Raw genomic sequence first — 24,109 nt, 5'->3', positions numbered from 1 at the left:
CATATTGAATGTATTTTTATAGTTTTTCTCTTGCACCATGCTACTTCCTACATTTCTAAGTTACCTGAAATTGTTTTTCTTCCCCTGCCTTTATCTCATTTCTCTCTGCCTTGCTTTCTGTTCTTAAAATAAAATGAATTCACTGTACAATGTGCTAGTAGAACTTTCTACAAATCTTATTATAAAAAACATTAAATTTGAAAAAGGAAGTTGTGATCTAATAGCAACGCTTACACTACTCTCAAATTCATTAATGTTACTGAAAACACCAAAATTATTTCTATGCTTTTAAAAGTATTCGATTAGAAAAATTAAATTTCTCCTTCCCATGCACCTAGCAGAGGCTCTTAAGTGGTTAAAAAACAGACATAAATATTAACATAGGAAGTTAAAACACAGTGGAACAATCTGCCAAAAAGAGGAAAAACAATTACAGCATGATTCAATGAAGCCACTCACTCTTTTGTGGCCAAATAACCTGCTGCCCCATTGACCTACTTTTTTAGGTGCTTACAGCCTCCTCTCCTCTCCTGTTTTGTTCTGTTTGACAAGTGCAAACATTAACAGTGACAAAGAGTCCCATGTAGGCTAGGTTACAGAGACTGCAACATGAAACCCATGTTTTTAAACTGCTTGGAGTTGAAGAACTCTGCCAACTCTCACCCAGCTCCTAACCCAGGAAAATTTTAGACTTCATCTCCGCAGCACGCAGAAGTTTTTTTTTTTTCTTTTTTTTTAATCACCATTAAACACTTAGATAAACACCACAGACCTTAAGCACAGAACCATATACATTAAGCTCTAAAGCAAACCCCAAAAATACAAAGTTTTTAAGGATATTTCAAAATGGGATTTCAAGATGAGGAGGAAAAGAGTATGTTTATGTTATAAAAGAACATAGGCAAGCTTAAACCAGACCAAAAGGAAAGCTAATCACAGTGGAAAAGCTTTTGTAACCAAAACCACATAGATCTCTAACTCAGTAGAAATGGCATGCATGTGAAAGCGAGCAGAAAGGTCTGGACGCCTACACACCAGCTCTTTCAGCCACAAGTGTTCAAAGGTCAGGAGTCTGTCTCTATAAATCATGAGTGCTGGGTTTTGTTTGTTGTTGTTTTTTAAAAATTATTTTTAATATAATCAATTATTTCTATTTGTTTCTAGTTATTCCTTTTTTACACATTCAGTGCATGTTTTCTGTCCAATCAAGAAGACTAGAAACTTACTATTTTTAGGCAAACCTAAGTTCCTCAATCAAAAACCTCAGCTGCTGCCATGGATATACAAATTATTAATACCCAACATTGCTCAATCTGTAGCAAAAGCAGGAAAGCCAGCAATACCGCAGCCTTTGTGCTATGCTGACTTATCATTCTGAGAGCGACACTCAGTTACTGGATAGCAAGTTACTGCACAGCCAAAGAAAAACAGTTCTGAATAAGTCGTAGGGGAAAAAGCCACCATCCAACCTCAGGTAACAATGAAAGATTAGCACCATCTGACAAAATGTTCCATGTTTTAGGCTGAAGGAATTTCAGTAACCTCAATCCGATTTCATCATTGACCAGTCTGCACACTGACAGTATTACCTTTTAGACACAAGCTAAAAGGCTGAGCAAACTGTGAAATTACACTACAGTCTTGCTCATGACAAATATTGTGTCAGGACTGGAACCGAAGAATGGATGAGGCAACAGCCAATTCTGTGTAGTCAGTGACTGAAGCCTCTATGTCTCCTCCGACACTTCACTTTAACAGTAACACTGCTAAATATTTTTGAGAAAGAATCAATATTGTCTTTGTACTGTAAAAAAAAGGTATCTACATGCATCTTGATTTTATAAGTAACGTTTTCATCACTTGATTTCATCACTTTAATCACACAGATTACTGTTCTCAGACAGAATTACTGGAAGATGACAAGCACTATTAGGACAAATAATTTCACCCAGGAAAAGATGTTAGGAAAAATATAGGAAACAATTCAGTTGTCCAACAATACAGTGTCTGCAAACTGAATCAGATTAGCATCCTTAATACAACCTGATCTCTATGCCATAATCCTATTTTACCAGGGGAACAAACTAGCGATTATAATCACTGAGGATTAGCTTTAGAGATCTTGTTTAAAGAATCAAAATCACAGTACAACAGTCTGTACTTCCACAGCAGCTGATACCACAGAACAGCAGAACACTCTTGAGTTACAGACCTCAGTAAGCAAGCCAAGAAGCAGAAAAGCCACAGTGTGAGTGAACAGCCAAACCCATACCTGACTTCCAACACAAGCATAGCACCAAGAACTTATTCATTAAACAGACTCTGAAGATAATTATAAAGCATCTTGATATCCCTTTCCAAGAACAAAGGAACACTTATGTCTGTCAGTTTGCACTACGAACTTCTCAGGTGTTACTCCAGTGAGACATCCCAACATAACGGAACAACAGAGATCCATCTGTTGTCTCAAGTCCAGAATAGCACATCACTATCACTCATGCTTTCCACTTTGTTCTTTCCTTCTTGTGTTCCTCTCCGGTCCAATCATTTTTCTCTTTATCTTTTTTGCAGGAAGGGGTAGAGAGGATACGAGAAAGAAATTGCTTTGTTTAGTTTTGAGTAGGAATGGGAATGGACTTCTGATGAGAGCAAGATTGCTCAGGACAGGTGAACCCTAACCTGCTCTCTAATCAGATACAGTTTGGCCTAACAGAGCAAGTTAGCATGCTTCAAGATAGTCACTTATTTGCTTGTAATGGTACACACACCAATAGAAAGCCACTGAGAGTAATGGAACCAACACTGTTCAATATCTTTGTTGGTGACATGGCTAGTGGCATTGAACGCATCCTTCACAAGTCTGCGGACAACACCAAGATGTGTGATCTAATCAACATGCTGGAGGGTTAGAGGAAAAACCAAATCTCTTCTGCATTTTAAACACATTTGATTATCCTGCTACCGGGAAAACACTTTTGCTTTCTGACTTGGGACTGAATACAGTCTGCAATTCCCATCTCTCCAGGTTGTGGTTATAGGAAGCACCTCTGTTCATCATTTCACTCTTCCAGACAAGTTGGGCTGATCTCTGCTCAACCAGCTGATCTGCTACCATCCTTCCACTTTCCTCTGGAGTCTGCATCACCTTTGCCACCTTCAGCATGGAGACCCGCACACAGCTTCCTGCCCTCTAAAGAGTTCTGAGTCAAAGAGATGACTGAGCACAGCGCAGATCTCTAATGTGGGTTCAGGCTCTGACTCACCAGTTGGACTTCCCAGCTTGTCCTTAGACTTGACTCGATATCACAGAGTAGCCTGATGATCTGGGCTCTTGCCTGAACCTGATTACACATCCTCTGAGGAGCAACCTGCCCTTTCTGCTCCCTGCAGTGGCTAGAAAGAACTCAGCTAGTGGCAAAGCTTCAGACAAAACCGGTCTTTGATAGTGAGGTACTGAAAGCCTTTTTTGGCATTCAAGTGCTTATCAGTCTTCCTTTCCTCCCCTCCATATCTTTCCAGGCTACCTGTATTATCTTTAACTTCTCAGATCTGAATCAAAATTAACCACAACTGGAAATAGCCTGATGTGTTGCTTATGCACTCTTTCATTTCATTACCAAAGATATTAGAATAAATTGATAATACAGATACTCAGAGCTTGTCAAATGATCACAGAACAGCTGAGATTGGAAGGGGTCTCTAGGTTCCTCTGCTCCAGCAGGGACACCCAGCACAGGCTGCCCAAGCCCATGGCCAGATGGCTTTGGAAGATCCCCAAGGAGGTGACTCCACAGCCTCTGGGCAGTGTTAGGTCTCCTTTGTACTGGGGAGCCTAGGACTGCACCCAGCAATCTAGATATGGCCTCAGCAATGCTGAATAGAGTGGGGAAGGACATCCCTCGACCTGCTGGCAATGATCAATAAAGAGTACAAATCTAAGTAGATTTATAAGATAAATTCAAAGGGCAGCGTTTAATGACCTGGCCATCAGGTCAATATTCTTCCATATTCTCACGTAAACTATCTTCTCATTCCTTTGCATTCACAGTTCCTTACTACCCTCAATAACAAAGTCATGCAAGCATGACACAAATAATGCCTGTAAATCCTGTGAAACTAGTTTGCACAAGAGGAAGGCTGCAGCTACACGTTACAATTCCTCTTGCACCAGTTTTTATTATATAAGGTTCCTCCCTGTCTCTTGCCACTCTTCTTGGACTTTTGGTGGAGGTTTGCATTCTTTTAACTCTGGCCACAGCAAAGCAGATTTGTAAAGTGATATGTTTAAAAAGAACCCAGATATCACACTCACAGTTTTAAATACAACCTTTATTATTTTGTTCTTGTTAAAAACTGTGGCTTCATGTACCTTTGAAAACTGGCATAGCTGAGAAGGAGGAAACTATTAAGTCAATCTGTCACTGTTGAGTTTATAACAGGAAACCAAGGGTTAAAGTCTTGAGAGTATGTGTTGTGTTCTCACATCTAAAATGCAACTTAGCTCATAATAAAGCCTGTCTGAAACACACAACTTGTACCTCCTTAAGGAGTATTTAAAAACTGCACTTCATTGCATGAATTTTAATCAAGACAAGCTAACTTGTTAATGCTACAATTCAAAACTAGAAACCTTCATGTCCATGAAAATCTCTAATGGGATTTGGGGCAGAAATAGCTTACACAGTCAGCTCAATAACAGATTCTAAACTGAGGTTAACTGAGCAGAGAAGAAAGTGCCCTAAATTGTACAAAATCTTGATGTTCCTCACATGAGGGATCTAAATTTGGTCTATTTTACAGAGAGGAAGAAAATCCCAGGTTCATTCCTTCATTCTCTTAAAGAAAACTGCGAATGAATGCAACTGACAGGTCAGGTGTTGTTTTTTTTTTTTTTTTTAGAAATTCAAAGGGGTAATAATACCATATTTGTACTCAAAAACTGGAATTCCTACTGAAAATCATTAATTACGCCAGCAAATTATCTAAGATAATTATTTTCCACAGAATAAAGTTACCAGACAAACAAAAAAGTTCTTTTCATTTGATTTCTCAAGATTAGTAGAAATGTAATGAAAAAAACTTATTAAAGTGCTATTACTACACTGGGAAATGAGACAAATCAGGAAGTTAAACATTCTTCTTTCTCTGTCCCCAAAAAACCAGGGAAGAATGTCAAGATACAGTAAGTAAAATACTTGAAAATGGTCCTGGAGATAATCCGTTATCAAATTCAACAGACATAATTACTACACATTAAAAACAAAGTAGGGTAAATTAGGTTCTTCTTCCATTCCATAATAAAACACTTCTGCTCTGTTTTGATAGAAACCCACATTTAAATGTAAGAAGTGAGACTCTACAATTATTATTACTGCAAAAAGCAAAGCATTTGTCTGTCCACTACAATTAATCATGTTAGGTGAGCACCTCACCAGCCAGATTTTCAGTAGCAGTGCATGTGTGTATTGCAAGGTGTGAAAGGTAGTTTAAAATAGTTATTGAAATTCATACAAACAAACCTTTTCAAAATTCTACCCTAGACCAAGAAATTCAACCCAAGGAAGATTTAATACTTTTCATAATCCAAAAGAATGCTCAAGGTTTGTACATGAAGAATCAGACCACCTAATAAAAAAAACAAACCCCCAAACAAAAACCTTTGGTCAGAATTTCCTGCTCTGTTATCAGTACTGCATTCTTAAAATCTTTAGAGATCACTGAAGTCAACAAGATGGCCAAAAAGGCCTCTACGAATTTACGTTATGAAAGTTTAAGGGTTTTTTGTTGCTGTTGTTGGCTTGTTTTTTTACAGGTGACAAAGACATATTCCTGCACAGGGGACTCACCTAGAATAAGGAGAGATAGAGTAAGTACTCCTCCAGATCAGAGTGTACATGAAAATTACCACACATAAGATAGCAGGAACAGAGTATATATAGGCTGTGAAGATAACTGCACGGCTACAGATACTAGTGACTTCATAGATTAAGTATCTATTTCTAATCACCTTTACCAATTTCCTCAGTAAAGCTGAAAATTTTCAAGACAATGTTAGCTTTTTACAAATTATTATTTTTGCCACTCATTTCTACAACTGTATTAAATTCCCTCTCTACTGCTAGCATTAGTAACTGTGATCACACAGTCAACACAGCCTAAAGCCAGTCCAGCCTAAGAGTAACCCAAACATCATTTCATTCAGCTAAATCATCTGAATTTGCTTCACCATAGGGCTGCTCAATGTGCCTGATGCTGGCACAGAGGAAGGGGAAGCAGTGAATCACCAGGTTAGACATCATCTGGCAACAATGTCAGCTCATGCTGATCTAGGCCATGTGTTAAATTACAATCAGAGAAAAAAATTAGAAAAAATGAGATTTCAATTTCTGCTCACAGAAGACAATGTTGTAGTTCCTACTTGAGAAGTCTGCTCCATATTTTAGATGAAACATTTGCACTCTCTCATGCATTGCTGTATCTCATGTGGCAGCGTGCAACAAATGAAATTTCAAAATGAGGTTTGTATACATGCACTGTTCCAGACAAATGAAGAGCCTAGCTTCTTGATATAGAAACAATTCCAGAACTCAGCTTTTTCAATAGGAAACTCATATAAAATGCAAAGCACGGAAGCATCTATACTTTATATTATAATTATATACTCTATATTTATGAGATTATTCACCTGGAGCTACAAAAATTTAATGAAAGAATGACTTATACTAAGACCACAACTCTTAAAGTTGTGCAAGTGTACCAAATGGACAAATATAAAATACAAACATCAGGACAGCTGAAAATAGCAACACTCAAGAACAAATGAGAGGTGTTGTAGAAAGCTAATATTTAATCTGCATCTTAATTATTCACCTCATTCAGAAATGCAAACATGTAAACAAAACACTTTAAAAATATTTAGTGACAGGCCCTATTTTTTCCCCAATTTGATTGCACAATCATCAATCTGTGCAGCTGTGCAAGTGCTTCTGATGCTTAGATTTCCCAGCACGCATGACTCATGCACAACTAAATTATCCTGTAAAGCATTTGGGAAGAGCAGACTGACTGCCTGAGGAGTAAGTGGCAGAACACTTCATTGGAAACTGTCTTGGAAAAGAAAGAGGAACTGAGACTTCACGTTCATGTTGCCATAAAATGAAAGAGGAGGAACATTTTTTGTTCAAACATTCAAGTAAAGTCCAAGTCAAAAATACTGAACTAGGAGCTTCTCCTCCCTGCAGCTCCCTCTCTTCCCTCATATCTGTATTAGCACACAGTTGCTGCTATATTCATAAGATTAATGAGATATAGCAAAAACAAAGACTTACTTTTCTACAATTCTGGTGTCTGCCAGTAAGTCCTTCAGTGTTTCCTCCCCACAGTACAACTACCTGTTACAGAAAGATCAAGTTTATACATTGAACAAAATCTCAACGCTATAGTTACAGAATTCCAAATACCCGCATTGTTGTTGTACTCTTCTTCATCTCATTACACAAAACATTAGAGTTTGTCTTTTGTCAGAACTTTCAGCATAACAATCCAGGCTCAACTGGAATTACAATGATTGCAAAACCTGAGACACAGGACACATACTTCATCACAATAGCAAGACGTACCTTAACAGGATAGGGGAAAATAAAAAAGTAAAATAAATTAAAAAGCTTTACAATTGGTGCACAGAGGAAATGCCTTCACTGTTGTCTTAGATGAAGAACAGACAAATCGAAAGCAAAAGATGCTTCTTGTCCCTAGAAACCCTTGCAAAACAATCTGTAACCACTCTGGGGATAGAGGTTAAGGTATCCTTTAGCCACCTCGTATGCTATAAACAAGAACCAAAAGGAAATGGAACATCACAACATTTAGTCAATAGCATGACTTACTCAGGCAGGAAAGATGGTATATTATCAAAAGAAAGAACAGTACTGCATGAAGCATGCAGAAACAACACAGCAACAGAAAAGTGTATAAACTCTAAATGTAACATAATTTTACTGTAATCATTCCTTACATACGTGGTAATAAAGGAAACTCATATTTGCTTAAATATTCAACTATTAGAGTACTGAACACAACTGAATTTCTGAATTTTCAACTAATGTTATTAAAAGGAATATCACTGCAGTTTGAAGAAGCACTGCAACTTTTAACCAACTGCCTTCAGCCATTTATCTTTCTAATACCCTATCAATTTATGCAGTTGTCATATTTGTTCAACTTCTTTCGTCATTCTTCTGAGCAGCAGCAGCATGCACTCCTCCTTTGTGGCACTACTGACATAAGCAGAAACTTTCAGAGCTTGTGCTTATTATGTGGAGTTCAGAAATTCCTCTCATTCACCTTCTGAGAGTCACCAGAGAAGCACCCCAACAAATTCCTTGTTACTATTAACTACAATCACCACCGAAAGATTGAGTCTGGTCTACTTAACTGCAAATTAGTTTGATAGATTATGATGACTATTTTTTTGATGAACGTTTTCTGGAGCTTGCAGAGTAATTCAACACTCGCAGCAAAACTGGTCTCAACCATTTTCCACTCTCTCAGCACTTTCAAAAATGTTTTAAAATCATAACACTTATTGAAAGACATAAAACAACTGCAGAATTTTTAAGCCGAGTGTTTTTAAGCTTTGCTGCTACCTCATCTCAGATAGGAACTTTCAAAATAGGGTACAGAAAAAAAATGTAATTTTTCAAATTAAACTCCTTTTTTATTTTCAGAAATGCAGATTCAGTCCTGATACTTTGCTGTAAGCTTATTAGGAGCTTCGTATGAGTGCTCCAAGTTATTCACATTAGAACCACTAGTCTTTTGTACTATCTGCAATATTCAGCACAAAATCATTTCAGCTATTTGGGACCACACTCACTGTATCGGCATGATTCTTTAAGCACTTCTTAGGCTTCCATCAGCTTTTTTTTTTTTTCTTTTTCTCTTTTGCCACTTTTCCAGCTTTTATTTTACAGACCAATAAGATGACACTATTCCTATTTACCTAAACTCAATTCCGCATGCTTACTTCTCAAAGCCTTCTCTGCACTCTCTAGTTCTCAACAACTCCCAAATTAGCACCAGCGTATTTTACTCACAAACACTTACAACCTCCCCTTCCAGGTCATTACTGAGGATCCTAAAATTAGCACTGCTTAAAAGACTGCCATCTCAAATAGCAAGGAGGATCTAGTTAAAAATTGAGTTGCACGAGATGTGTCTTACAGTTAATAGCTGAAATCACAGCAAATGAGGTAGAATGCTCCAATTAGGCTCTATTCTCACTTTATTAACAGAATTTGATTCAGATTGAGTGCTTAAGTCTTGAAAAGTAACATGAAGGAAGCATTTATAAAGGCATTACAGATTTGTAGGATCTTGCTAGGAGCTTATTTAACACTGGTATCAAGGAATAAGATACCAGTAGTTGTCAGCATTCATAAGAAACACTGGAACTAATATAAATCAGATGTTGAGGCCACATGCTAAAAGGCTAACGAATACAGCCATACTTAATTTAGGCATGCATTAAGGCTTGAAACAGTTTAGTTATGCCTAACGCATGAACAAATGTGCAAACAGAGCGAGAACAAAATACAGAAGAGAGCAATATTCCTAAGACAAGGTTATTTTAAATAACGAGGGTTCATCATAACTTGCTGGATTCAAGCTTTGACTCTCAAGACTTGCCTTCATTTTAAAGGCTTGCTCTTGCCTCAAAAAGGCCTCCTTTTGAGGCTGCTGTATGATGCAAAGTATTAAATTTTGATTTTTATTTAGTGTCTTGGGATATTTTGCTAGCTGAAGTCTTTGAAATGTGTACATAGCGATCTCTTTTAGAAAGGGTTATACAATTTGAACAGAGATGCTTTAAGCCTGGGAGAACAAAATATGACATCTAACATTTTCACACTAGTTATAATATGCAATAATGGCATGAATATAACCAATTTAAATTATTAAGTAATTTAATTAAAAGTAATTCAAACCAACTTCAAATTGGTTTGAAGAAAAAACATCACTTTTAATACAAAAAACCCCAAAACTAACAACCTGAAGTTCTCCAAAATGGTGCTGATATCTGTGCTGCTACAACTATAGACTTGTTGAATGATCATATTAAAGTGCTGTTGTTCTTGATGGAAATCTTGATAGAATACCTGAATCTTGTAAAAATCCTGGGGAAAAAAAAAATGTCAAGAGCTGAAGGCTCAGAAAATCTGATGAACAGGAAACATAACTGAGTTTATTCCTAATCACTGTCTTAGGCAAGCAGGATGCCACCCTAGCAGTAAGTATTCACAAATTCTTGGGAATCTCTGAGAATTAAAGCTATACAGGCACAGATGGGGAGAACTCTGACAACTGTTAGTTTAAGATGAAAAGATTTAACACTGGCAACTAAATATTACTTAAATTTTCAAAGCATTAACAATTGCCATCTTTAACCTCAAACTGAGGAATCAGGGAAAAAAAAATCAGTCTTGATTCTTGACATCAATGCATAGAAAAACAGTAGAATCTGCAAACATTTGTGAAGACCACCTCTGTTTTTGTGGGTTTTTTTTTTTTTTGCCTTACTCAGACTTAATGACTGCAACAGAACTCTGGACTTGTGGGGGGGGTTTTTTGTTTTGTTTTTAAATCAGCGCTGACTAAAAGCTCAAGGAAAATATCTAGAGTAGGAAGTACTCTAGATATTTTCTACAAATTTCAGTATTGTACCTAAAATTATGAAAAAAATCATAAGATTCCTATTTTTAACTATTTAAGAACATAAATAGGGAAGAAAACCAAATTAAACAACCATCAATTTCAACAGACAGCTATGATATAAGTCATTTGATTCACTGTCATTTGCAGTTCTTTTCCTATTTCCTTGACAATGTGTAATAACAGAAGTTACAAAGAAAACCTGTGGAATTTTGAAGGCTGTGTAGTTTGTGAATATTAGCACTGACACATATAACTAGACTTGGAAAACTGATTCACATCAGAGACAGTCATTGTCCTCAGCTTCTCACCAATAACCAAAGCAAACAATTTGGGCCACATCTCCACTAGCAAGTAAACTGGAGCAGTAGAAAAGGGTCAGTAGACCAAAGCAGCTCATGCTGCCACTGTCCAAGCAGATTTATTTTTTATTAGATTTCATTTAGTCTCCAGAAGCAAACATTACCATCACACAGGCCACTCAAAGTTTTCCAAGGATTTAATAATTGATTCAGGCCCCAGTAGAGACAGAAGAGCACCTCACACCTGCAGCAGAACTTAAAAGTTTGTTTTCTCAGAAAGGAATGTAATTCAAACGCAGTGAACCAGTAGGCGCTGTGAGGAACTGGTTGGGAGATTCCGAAACAGTATTAATGACCTAAACCAAAATGGTAATGTATGTACTTCAATTATATCCTTCCTTTCCAAAACAGACTAACCAAAATAGGTATCACCTCACAAAACTGAACAGGCACTGACTCTAGAAGAATTCTGTAAGCTTTTTTTCTTAACTGCTCATCACAGTTCAAAGCAAAACAAAACAAAAAAACATAGTACGTGTCGACCTATTATCTATTTCTTTCAGATTTTGTGTCTCAGTAATTTGTTTCCTCTTATTACCTGTTCAACTAAATACAGCAAGTGAAAACTGAATTTTTTGGCATCTCTGAACTTTCAGACAAAGCTGGTAATATTGGTCTCACTTTGCAATTCACATGGCCTAGACTAAAACAGGTCTTATAAGCGCTCCTACTGAAATTTAACTTGCCTCTAACAAACTAAATTTAAAAGAGCTGAAGATGAACGTGTGCTTGCTTCCATCATTCAAACTCATCTCAACATCTAGTGGTAAACGACTATGTAAATTTAGAAAGAAAACTGATTAATGATATAGCAATATTTGTTTATGCCAATATCAAAATGCCTAAACATCATCTCAGAGAGCAGCCACTGGAACGCTGGCAGATATGCCATTGGAAACAAATCAAGCAACTTATGTTACGAAAAAACTGCATTACAAATATATTTGTACACAAGCAAAGGGAAAATCCAGGAACACACTGCATAACATTTGGCTTTCTTTTTCTGAGCTATGTCATTTGCTTATCTAATAATTTAATCTTCTAGATTTTAAGTTAAATGCCAGATTGTATCTTAGCATTGTAAGTTATAAACAGGATTTGGTCTCACATGATTAACCCATCCTGTTGCTTAGAATGATCAAAACATTCACAGAGACTCACCTAATTTCACCAACATTCAATATATAGCATCCAAATAACTTTCCAGAGGTTTCTGCAAATGAAGGAAGGGGCTTCACACTGCATTTGCTGAAATTCGGATGAAAGGAAAAAGAGATATTTTTCAAGCAATGCCTAAAAAAAAATTATCTTTTAAGGAAAAAAACACGTACAAACTTTCTCATAAACTGAAAATATAAGAGATGTGGTACTATGTGTATTTTAGAAGATTTCTTCTGTGCGGGCCTGGGCTTCAAAGCAAAACAACAACAGAGTTTGCAAGTAATTTGTTTTTCAATAACAAAAATTTCAGGTAATAATCATTTTCATCAATTATGATAAAAATTTAATTGAATGGTTGTAAGCATCATTAAACATCTGTCAAATTTTAATATGAATACTACATTCTTAATCTATAAAAATTGAAGTAGTAAGAAGTCATCTCATTTATTCCTGTAGGGAACATAAATTCCATCCTCTGTAACTCATCAACACCAGAAAACTTTGGGTCTCGTTCAACAGAAAAAGTCCAAAATGCCTGAGAAAAAGTTCAGCACTGTCCTGTAATAAGCAAAAGGTGGGAGAGGAAGCACTAAGACAGTCCTTGATGCTATACATTCTAGTTTCAGCAAAACTAAGTGGAACTATAGCCTCCTGCCTGCCTTGCAAATCTGCCTTACTATATTTCACAATTGGAATACTTTGACAAACAGAGCAGCAACTTCTCCCACACAGCTCCTCTCCCTCCTCGCTGCCTGCCCAGGGCATAGCTTTGCTTTGGTCAGCAACTCCACTTCTTTATTTAATTTCAGTCAACTACTCTGATTCAAAGGTGAAACCTGGGATAAACTCCGAGCTTGCTCAGAAGCAATCTCTTTCTCTTTAAATCTGTTGGCAGATAAAGCTGAAGTATGCCCTGGAAAATACAACTTCTTAGTAAAACAAAACAAATCTTTGTGGTCTGAAAATGTTATTTTGAAAAGTGACATCTACAATTTACAACATGCATAAGTATTCAGGATGCTCAAAAAATCCTCTGTTGTAACTTTTAACCTTGTACAGCATGCATTATTGCAAACAGTCCATTTTGTTATGAATCTTTCTGCACACAAGAGCAGTAATAAATAAGAAAACCAAATAATATTCAAAAGTCGAACCAAAAATGCTCAGTGGAAGTATCCTACTGAAGGAGGAATGCACAGATAGAATGAACATAATATTGGGTGTGTGTTAAGGAAAAGCACTGAGAGCACAGAAGAAAGTCTCCTTACTCATTGCTTGTGCCTAACATTACAAAGGAGCAGAGCAGATTAGGTCTGTTTACCTATCATAGCCCAGCTAGAGCATACTCCTTGCTCTGTCTGGTTATAAATAAAAGGACCTACCTCATCTGATTTGGACAGATGAAACAGATGTAGGCAAATCACTGAGCTGGTACAAACCGTATTTTTCAGAACTCTATCATGCTGCCTAACGTAAGAGTGTGGGATGGCACAAAGCAAATAGCCCAAGGCCGCAATATAACTGTTCTAGTTTTCTCCTAAAATTCTACTTGTCTCCTAAAAACCTGAGTGCTTGATGTAGGTCTTGTATCTTCCCATTTCTAAGATTAACACTGCAGTTTGAATCAAGGAAACAGTATTGCCCTGCCCCTCCACCTCATTCTCAGAGACAAGCTGACTTTTGGTAAGGCTTGAACTGAAGCGACTTTTGGTCAAGTTTGAACAACAAAAAATTTCTGCTCATTAAATCCTGTTAAATTACAGACAAACAAACAAACAAAAAGGTCTTAGAACAGAAAGCGTAAAGCATTATTAACTATAAGCACACCAACCATCTCCAATGCATGATAGGAATACAGGAAGGTTTTCTGCCAGCAAGACAAAATTACCTAGTTTGAGAAAGATTGGCACAAAGTCTGATATATCTAAATAGATCTGTATTTCTAGAAGTTTTTTTGTTTTTTTTTTAACTGACAGTCATCTAAAAATTTTAACAGTGGCACCCAGCTGCTCACAAAAGGAATCTTAAACAATCTGCCCAGTCTCGTGTGCTTCTCTTTGCGTGACCATGGATGTACAACGCAATCAGTAAACATACTGCATGACAAGACATGAACGAATCCTGCAAAGATGAAAATCTGCACCTCCTGGCCCATCTTCATCTGGATAGCTGGGAGTATCGAATCAAGGAAGTGGGGAGATGCAACCCTTTCAGAAATATACTGACAAGTAAACAGAGACATTGCTAATTGGAACCTATTAAGATGCATTTGTTTGCTTTGTATGTAGTCTTATATTAATGGAGTATCATCACCACTTTAACAAGAGCATCTGTGAAAGAAGACCCCAAGAAGCTGTGAACATAGCACATCCCTGAGAGAGACACTAATTCAGGCTCCGAAAACAGCAAGGCCACATTAGCATATGTCATTGCTAAGGACGGTGCCATCAGGGGTTGCTTCTTTTCCTTCTGGTTTCTCAGGCACAACTGTTTTATTCTGTGCTCCAGTCTACAGGACAGAAGCTTATTAAAAGCTTATTTGAAGTCTTTTCTGGCACCCACACAACATCAATTTCAATCTCAAATTGAAGGGGAATGTCTACCTTGCCTGAGGTTGAAAAAAGATGCTTCTGTTTAATGCAGTACTGTTTTAGCAGCAATAAAATCTACATACTTACTTAAATTACCTAGAAATCCATTATGCCTTGAAGAGTGGGTGGATAGCTTTAGTAGTCCAAATGTGATGTCATATGAGCAAGTCTTTTTTGGCACAGTGTTCTGAAAAAAACAAAACAAAACAACAGCTCTATGAAAATGAATATAGTTGAAACAACTTTTAGATGAGCCCTTGACTGCTGCCCCATTTCCTCTGTTGCTATTATAGTCATTTTAGTTCTAGCCCTCAAGTGTTCACAACTTCACACTCCAACTCTTTATTCCACAAAATTCAAGTACACAAGGAAGAACTTCAGATGTACACAGATCCCTCCCTTTGCTCAGCTCTGAAGTCCAAACTTCCTTCAGCCTGAAGTCCAGTGCTGCAGTCTAATGCAAAGCCTAAGAATAGCACCATAGTTACAGTCCTAACACTGCCTACTAAATGTTAATGTTGTTACAATTGCTTTGCAGCAAGTTAAGCCCTTCCAGAACATCAGTAATGCACCAGCCACATTTCTGGAAAGGAAATACACCCATACAACTTTAACTTTGTATTATGGCTCAGACAGTAGGTGTGATCCACCTCAGAAGTCTTAAGGAACACAGCATATGACAGCACAGGAAAGAATGAAAACTATCTTCCCCTCACAAAGGACAAACGTAAACTTCAGCAAGTTCTACTGAGTAGAAGCTAACCATACCCCAAATATTTACGTAAAGAAACACTACTTACTTCACAAAAACAACTCTGTTTCCTACAAGTATCAGTGCAGTACTCCTACAAACAGGGAAGAGTTTTACATACGTATACCAGAATTTGGTAACAATGGCACTGCTGATAATCCTTCAGGGAAGACCACTGCGAGTTGTCACTACTGATACCTCGTGGTGAACATTTCCATGTGGCAAAGTGCATCTTTTAAGGCATCCATACATCTACTTCCATCATATGCAAGGAAAGCGCATTTCTTTTGACATAAGATACCTAAAAAAAGAACTTTGAAATCCCTATTCCTCCTCATCTTGTCCCCAGATACATACAACACAGCTGGAAGATGTTGTCACAATAGAAAGAATACCAGTGACTGAAAAAGGCTATTTCAAAAATGTATTTCATTGGACAAATCTAATGTGAGAAGAAGAAAGGCAGATTATCATCTATTTATCCGCTTTCCTTTACAGAAGAATATTCCAATATTAGAAATCATTCTATTGAATAAAATCCCCGTATACTGTATAGAAAGGACCAACTATGTTTTCTGTAGGGTTGGAAGAGTGTCTAGGTGACATTTTAAAAACAGTCTATACAAATTTATGAGATTACTTTTCATTCCTGCGTCAGCAATGCAAACAAGACTAAAACAAGTCAATATAAACCAACCATAAATTTAATTTTCCATTTAAAGGTAGTACCAGTTTAACTAAGATCATTTGGAAAAGCAATTTCAGCTAATGTAACAAAAAACATTCCAGATCCTTTTTGACTTGGATAAAGCAGTAGTGCTCCTGTCACCTTTGATGCCAGGTGCTTCTACAACTCCACTTCAGTGGTACTAAAACTCATAAAGAAGTCCACCAGCTCATATAAAACCTGAGTGGAACGGGAGGCAGTGACAGCGCAACACACGTGCCTGAGTTTTCAGGACCACCGCTGTTGTTTCACCACTCCTCTTAAAAGCAACTGAAACTGACAGCTAAACGTCAGGGTGGGGCAGGGGGTAAGGGAAAGTCTTAGCACTAGGACGTGTGTCCCAACTTTCCTGCCAAACCAATCGAACCAGCACATTCCCCAGCCCTTTTCCTGTCTCTTTCCTTTTTTTCTTTTCATAAAAGCCATCATTTAAAAGTTTCTTCTGTGTTTTTCCTGTCTCCATTTCCTACCACATCCCCATTCCTCTTCATCTTGATTCAGCCTACTTTTCTAACATTATTATGCTTTCCAGATCTCGCTCAGTAATATATTTTCCCTTTACTCCTTCAAGTCTCCGTACTATTTGGATTTGCTTTATGTTTTCTTCTGCCTCTATATTCTCGCCTTCTTCCGTGGTGGTCTACTTTACTCTATTCTTAGAAATTACAACTTGTTTAAGTAGCTTGCTACGACTTACATTCATTTGAATCCTTGTCCCCTTTTCTGAGATCATTCTCCTCATTTTCTATGTCAGTGAAATTTAGATCACAAGCTCTTCGAGGCTGGAACTGTGCCTTTATCTGGGAAACATGCAAACCTTCAGTACAGCACAAAACGTTTAATGCTGCTAGGCTGGCAAAAAATACAATCTGAAAAAACCCTCAATCAACAAAAATATTTTCACCTGAAAATTTGCATTTATTGTAGCTAGATAAGGAAATGTATTTTATGCAAGACTACTGAGATGATAACAAGCTATCACCGAAAGCAGCACAAAAGTTCTGAACTCCACTTTCACCCTCAACCACACACTTGCTAATAGCAGCTTGATTACATATAATGAATGTTGCTGCTGCGGATGGCAAGAAAAGCTTTATTAAATCATATTACCTCATTAAAATTGACAGCAAGGAAAGCGTGTGAATAGGGGGAGAATGTGCGTTGCTATTCCAACAGTTCTTGGAAGCCATGATTCATGCTGCTACTTGCTTTTCTACGCACAGACAGAGGAAAAGCTGGTTTCCTTCAGAATACTTGTTACTATGAAAACGACTTTAAAATAAGCACAAGTCAAAGCCACATAACTACTTTACATCTATTACAATATGTCTGTTATAAAATAGTGTAATAATCGAAGTTTCTGCATACTACAAAATTTGTAAACATTACATGTGTCTTGAAAAGAGTATTTGGCATTGCTGAGCAGAGAATTGTCCAGGAATTAAAAGTAAGCAACCCTCACTTTCCTCACTTTTTCATCAGTTTCCCCCACTTCCACTAAGTCTATCAGAAATTTCTCTAGACCTACCAGCAGAAGGGACAAAATTCTCCACTGAGACCAAACCGAATCTTGCAAGTTGAACACAGTGCTATAAACTTCAGTACCTACAGTATCTCCTAATGATAATGATCAAAATACCCATTTAACGGACAGTAAGGCACAGTTCCTATAGCTCTGCCTTTCATCAGCACTCCCGCTCCCCCACAGTAACAAGCCCGCCTACACCCAAGCACCTCCTGCACAGCAGAGACCCAGCACATGCTGAAAACCTCATCAGTGTCAAACTTGCAGCGCAGCGTCTCTCTCTCTCTCTCTCTCGAAAGGGTACGGACAGGTTTCTCTCTACCCAGATTGTTTATCTTCCCCAAAACTGTAGGAACATGACAGTCTGAGATTTCTATCCCTCCTACAAACATGGCTGCAATTGGTCTGTGACTTCAAATTTATTGGCAAATATGTAAGGAAAGAATGAGAGAAAAAGGAGAAACAGGGAAACAGCATCAATCACTTTCCTTAGGAAATTGGGCTTTAAAGAAAAACAAAAAGCCACCTCCCTTGTTGCTTGTTTCCCGAGCCAAGCAGATTTCGGTGAAACATTTCCTGATTTCTCACATCTTCAGATGTACGTTTCAAATATAAAACGCACCCTTGGTGGACTAAGGGCTGGAAAAGTCCCCCCACATACCACCATTTTTCCTCCTAACATAGCCTGAAGCTTTTGGATGACCAAGGAAAACTAAGCCAGCCTAAACCTCTGGCATTTCTCTGACAAGTTCCATGGGAAGAACTCCCAATCTCCCACCTGCCCACACCAGCTGGAGCTTACCCTCTCAGCTTACCTTCACAAGCACTGAACTGCTGGAACATTATTCTTCCAGAACAGCTTCGTCAGAGTGCATGTGAGTAATAACCACAACTCGGAAGACCAACACCAGGCTCTGACATTGCATTAAACACGCAGTGAAACAGCCACCAAAAACATCAAATACTCTTAAATGCCAGCAACTAATATTTACTACATCAATAAAAGCTTTTATCATCCTGGATGTACTTCACAAAGTGTAAAAATGGTAACTTATGTTTTATTTACTGCAGCAGCGGCGGCGGCATTCTTGGAATTGGAAATATGAAGTTAGCTATATTAATGCAATTTATTTTTAAGTGTTCTTTCTTCCTTATTATGCATCTTACTATCTCAAACTCAAATATTCTCTAAGATCATCATTTAATATGTAAAATTGTATGTTTCTCCCCATATTTTTGTTAATGCATATTAAGAAATGCACACATTATCATTCCTCCTTCTTCCAAGGGCCACTTGTTACAGGGCTGTCTCTGATAGGTTCACAAACACTGTTCTGATGGTACTTACAAGGCAGCGCTGGAACTTTCTGGATAAATGTCAGGTCAGCAGTTAATGGGATGCTTGTGGGATCTGAGATCAGCCTTCTGCAAGCATCTGATATATTCTCATGTACTTAGGGATCCGCACACTAAAAACTTTTAGATTTTATCTACAATGTAAGCAGCATTACATCGTTAACAGTACTGTACCCTACTATTAAGCAGCTAAAATTTAGATATTGTGCTGGAGGACCAGTCCATTCTGAGGCATCTCTCTTCCAGGTGTCCCATAGCTCCACCACTATCATGAGATGTCAGTAATTCAGTTCTGCTGCCTGCAGTAAGCAGCACTACCCTCAGCTACTGTCATCATCAAAAGGGTTTATCAAGGCTTTAAAAAGGCATTTCCTAGGACAGAAGCCACAATTCTAAAATCATAGAATCGTTAAGGTTGGAAGAGATCTGTAGGATCATCTAGTCCAACCTCTGATTCATCCTCATCATGCCCACTAAGCCATATGCCTGTGCTACATCTGCACATTTCTTGAACACCTCCAGGGATGGTGACCCCACCACCTCCTTGTGCAGCCCCTTCCAGTGCCTCACCACTCCTTCTGATATTTTTTTTTTTCTAATATTCAACATAAACCCTCCCCATAGCACAACTTAAAGCTGTTACCTCTCATCCTGTCACTGTTATCTGGGAGAAGAGGCTGACCTCCACCTCACTACAACCTCCTTTTGGGTGGAAAAAAATAAGTACCAAAGCGAGGGACAGCTGCATTAGCTCAGCAAGACTTCAAAAAAAGTTAGCAGATACACAAACATTAAAGATAACTAGTAAACACAAAACTGAGCCTTCACCATCACCTGTTCCCGAAGGCCTAGGACACACTGGTAAAGGTTAGTACTCGCAATCCTGATGCATATAGCTAAGCTTTTCCCATCAAGACACATCAGTGGGGGAGAAAATAAGCTTTCTCTTTTTTGTCCAGCAGCACAGTTACAGCACAGTAAGCCAGAACAGAGAAATCACAGCCACTCTCCAGAGGGGTTCAAACCACAGCCTCTCTGCAGGCTCCATACTGTGCTGGAAGCTCGATCAACTCCCGACCTCTCCTTCAAGTATCAGTCCTCAGAGCAAGTGAGAAAAACTGGGAAGTAAAAGGTTTGCTGGACAGAACCAAACCAGCAGCGTGCAGACCTCTCCGGGTCCCAACATGACAGAGAAGAGTTCTGGTTCCCATTCCCTAATGGCATTTAAAGTTTTATATGGAAGAAAAGACTGAAGAGCTCTCGGAAGAGGCCACAACACAGCTGCCCATCTCCTTCACCTCCAGCTCCAAGAAAACAAGCACTGTAGTGTTTTTCTTTGGCTCAATTAAACTTTAATCACCTTATACACAGTGAAAAGTGGATTTTTAGTGTTTGGGTTTTTTGCTGTTGCAGGGAGCATCTGAATTTTTTTTTTTTTTTGGAAGGAGACATCAAAAAAACCTCTACCTCATCCCTCCTTTTCTGCTTCTGAACAAAAGGGAGAGTCACCAGATTGGCCTGAGTCCAATCCCATAGGTGTGACTCAGGTGCGGTTTGAACATGCCTTCAGACAAGTGAATGCCTAATTTACAGATTGCCTAATTTATGAATACTAAACAGGCGGAGGTGCCAAGATGCTCCGCTTTGACAAGAGCGCGGAGGATCTGAGTGAGAACAAAGCTTCAAGTTGCCTGGAAAACTTTTACAGAGACCTGCAAAAAACACAGCCAGCATATGGCTAAAATTTCATGCTGGACTAGATATTCAGAACCCATCTAAATCACAGTTTTGACTCCTCTCTATTCTTTATGGGTCTGGCCATATACCAGCATAGCATGCATCAAAACCTCCTCAGAAATACCTGCAAATATCTTTTTACATCTACAGAACCTCACAGTGTTTATATTGTGATCTCTACAGAACACCACGAGTATTTATTTTTAAGTTCACTTAAAACAGATCTTTCTCCAAGAACTGTTTCATTCTGTTTTAACATACGGATATTACTCCAATGCCATTCGTCCTGTGGTAGCAGGCTGTCATAATGAGTAAAATGGTTTTAGCTTCAGAACTGAAGCTTTCTCACACACTTTGAGATTATTAAACACTGTTACAAGGACAAAGCACTTGTCACCACTCTTAGGTCTCACTTGGATACATCTTTATTGAGAAGATGAGGAATGCCCACAGTATCTCCTAAGCTCCATGAGATTCTATCAAAATACCAGTTCTGAATCTTACACAGTGTATCTACTTCTAATGGATCTATACTGAATAAAATATTAATATTACTACAGATGATTTTATGATATACTCAGCATTGTTCCTCAGAACATCACTGCAAAGTATGAAAGCTAATTCAGTGATTTTAACGACAAAATGTAACAGTTGGAAAGAATCCAAAGTAGGCAAACACTGAAGTGACAAAAGACTGTAAGAACAAAGTCACATTGCTTCTACATAACATTAAATACACGGGAGCTGCAAAGCACAGAAACTTTTAAGATATATGATTACATATTCTGAAAGCAGTTATATTTAAGAATTTATATTATACATTAAAACTACGGTAAGAGAACATTAAGGCCATAAAATTAAACACTCAGGCATGAGGTATGCCGAAATTAAGGCGGCCTTTGCATTACAAAGGAATTTTGTGGCAGCAGTAGGGGCTGAGAATTCAATCCTTCAGGGCAGCACACAGCTGCATTAACCATGAGTCTTCTTCCGCTCCCATCACTTTGCATTTCACGTCTTTAACTCCTGCAACAAATGAACTGGGGAACACCTAACAGTTGTGAACTACCACCGCAGCCCATTACCTGAGCTAACAGAGCACCCAGCTGCAACTCTGAGCTGCTTTCCCCAGGTGGACCACACAGAAGGGAACAAGAGATCCTCCTGATGGGAATGGCTGCGTTCCCCTGTGCCAGAGTTACACCAAGGCACTGGAATCTTTCACTACAGGCTCTGCCGCATGACCGAAAGTGCACTGCTTACACCTCTTTTTATTCGGAATCACTACTAAATTCAGAATAACAATGCTGCCAGCAATAACTTGGCATCAACAGAAAAAAAGAGGCAGCCAAATACCCATACCCGTATCTGTCAACTGCAAAGTGAGGCCGAAGCTGTGCAGCTCCAGACACAGTGCCCCTCTCCGTGAAGGAGGGGTGCAGAGCTAAAAAGGGGCTGTTTCCAAATGATGGAATTAGCCAGTGACTTCAATTCACAACTGTTTTCAACACAAGTTTATTGTGCATAGTAAAAATCGAGAACTTTACCTTGATACAGTCATTTTGTATAAAGAACCCAGAGCGTGGTGTTTCTAATGCTAGTTTATCAACATTCCATCCAGACTTTGACTAGGGCCAAAAAGCAGCAAAAGCTCAAAGCTTTTGAAAGCAGCAATTTCTTCAACAAGGCCAGACTATGAAGATTTATGATTTCAGTGAAATTCTATGCTAACAAGATAATTAACACTACAAATTAAAGTAATTACCGCTCCACTTTTATACTGTTGAGCAGAAAAATTGTAAAATTAGTTACAGGAGGGAGTTTATGAGCTCTTTAAAGCAACAAGAAAAAAAAAAAACCTCATTGGTTTACTCATATCCTTTATTTTACATAGGTAAGTATAACTCTTTGGTGTAAGAATACAATGGAGAAGAAATAAAAAACAAGGCATGCCTAAATAATATCTTAAAGTATCAAACATCACCCTAGAAAGCTTTCATGTTTTTTTTTTTTTTTTAACCATTTGGATTGTTTCTTAAAGAGATAACTCTTAACAAAATTTTCATCCCTTCATGGCACTAGCACTCATATCCAACCAAAAAAACCCAGCCCAAACACTCAGTATTTTATCTAGCTGAAAGCAACGTCTTCAAGGCTTTTAATAAAGGACCTTAAACGGATATATACCTGAAAATCAGTAGCAAGTTCTGCAAAGTATCCCGTCCCATCAAGTAGAATTTTCATATTATAACACTCAAATGCTGTCCGATTTCAAATAACAGGACCCAAACCCACAGATATCCAAAGATAAAATCGGTTTTACTCCTGTATGATACAATGGAAGCGTGTGACCCAGCTGCTCACGTAGCCCTGCCAGGACTGCCCCAGTCACGGTGTATTTCTCAAGCACTTCTCTCACTAGTGCATTTGCCCGAACAATCCTCTTCCCTTCTGGCACACCTGTCACCCAGAGCACTGATCGAGGTTAAATATAGCCACATTAAAAAAAAAAAAAAAAAAGGTAGTTAATTTTAACTGGGACTGCTCCCGGCCTGCTGCGGGACGCTGCTCCACGCAGCGTGGTGCTGGGAGGGCTGAAGGCAGCAACAGAGGAGGGCCAGCAGCACGGGGCCACAGCGCTGCTCGTCAAAGCGTGGCACCAAAGCACGCGTGCCGTCAGGATTTCGGGGATCGGGATCTGTGCTCGGCCACTACGCCTCTTCGCGTCCCAGCCGGAGCTGCACCTCACTTTCCTTCTGTCTCTCCGTAGGTCAACGTTCAGCACTTACGGGAGAGCCCTGCCCTTACACGGATGTCAGTGTAAATACCCCCGGGGAGTTTACAAGCGTTGCTCCTCATGAAAACACATTCCGAGCTCATGTCCCAGGCCCAAGGTACAAACCACGTGAAACCGAAACCAACCAGAACCCCACGGCCACCTCAACCGGGCACGCGCGGGAAGCGGGGCGGCACGGCCCCGGCCCCGGCCCCGCGCCCAGGCTGCGCACCGACCCCCGGCACGCTCACTGCGGCCAGAGCCAGGGGAGCACGGAACGGCTCTCAGGCTCAGCGTGCGCAGCAGCGCTCGGGAGCGCGCTTGCAGCCAACGCGACCAAGTTTCCACGGGGAACGTCTGAAAAAAAACTGAAGGCAGGAGAGCCGCCTCCCCCCGAGGACCGCGGCCGCTCC

General features: G+C 38.9%; 1 protein-coding gene across 16 annotated transcripts in view; it reads right to left on the bottom strand.

Moving 5' to 3' along the window:
- CLOCK (clock circadian regulator) overlaps positions 1 to 24,109 on the bottom strand; it is a 55,410-nt gene that overhangs the window by 30,008 nt on the left and 1,293 nt on the right. For 2 of the 16 annotated variants that reach the window (XM_021393714.1, XM_021393708.1), the window contains exons 1-3: positions 14,912 to 16,964; positions 12,234 to 12,320; positions 7,329 to 7,391 (exon numbers count right to left, since the gene is read on the bottom strand). The gene's annotated coding sequence lies outside the window, so the exon portion shown is untranslated. Of the gene's footprint in view, positions 1 to 7,328; positions 7,392 to 12,233; positions 12,321 to 14,911; positions 16,967 to 16,999; positions 19,657 to 24,109 lie in introns of those variants that run through there. The other 14 variants (XM_021393719.1, XM_021393713.1, XM_021393720.1 and 11 more) reach the window with 12 other exon arrangements.

The sequence above is a fragment of the Numida meleagris genome, chromosome 4 (assembly GCF_002078875.1).
Source record: "Numida meleagris isolate 19003 breed g44 Domestic line chromosome 4, NumMel1.0, whole genome shotgun sequence".
Taxonomy (NCBI): domain Eukaryota; kingdom Metazoa; phylum Chordata; class Aves; order Galliformes; family Numididae; genus Numida; species Numida meleagris.
The sequence above is the reverse complement of the archived record's forward strand: the minus strand, read 5'-3'. Positions and strand labels throughout refer to the sequence as shown.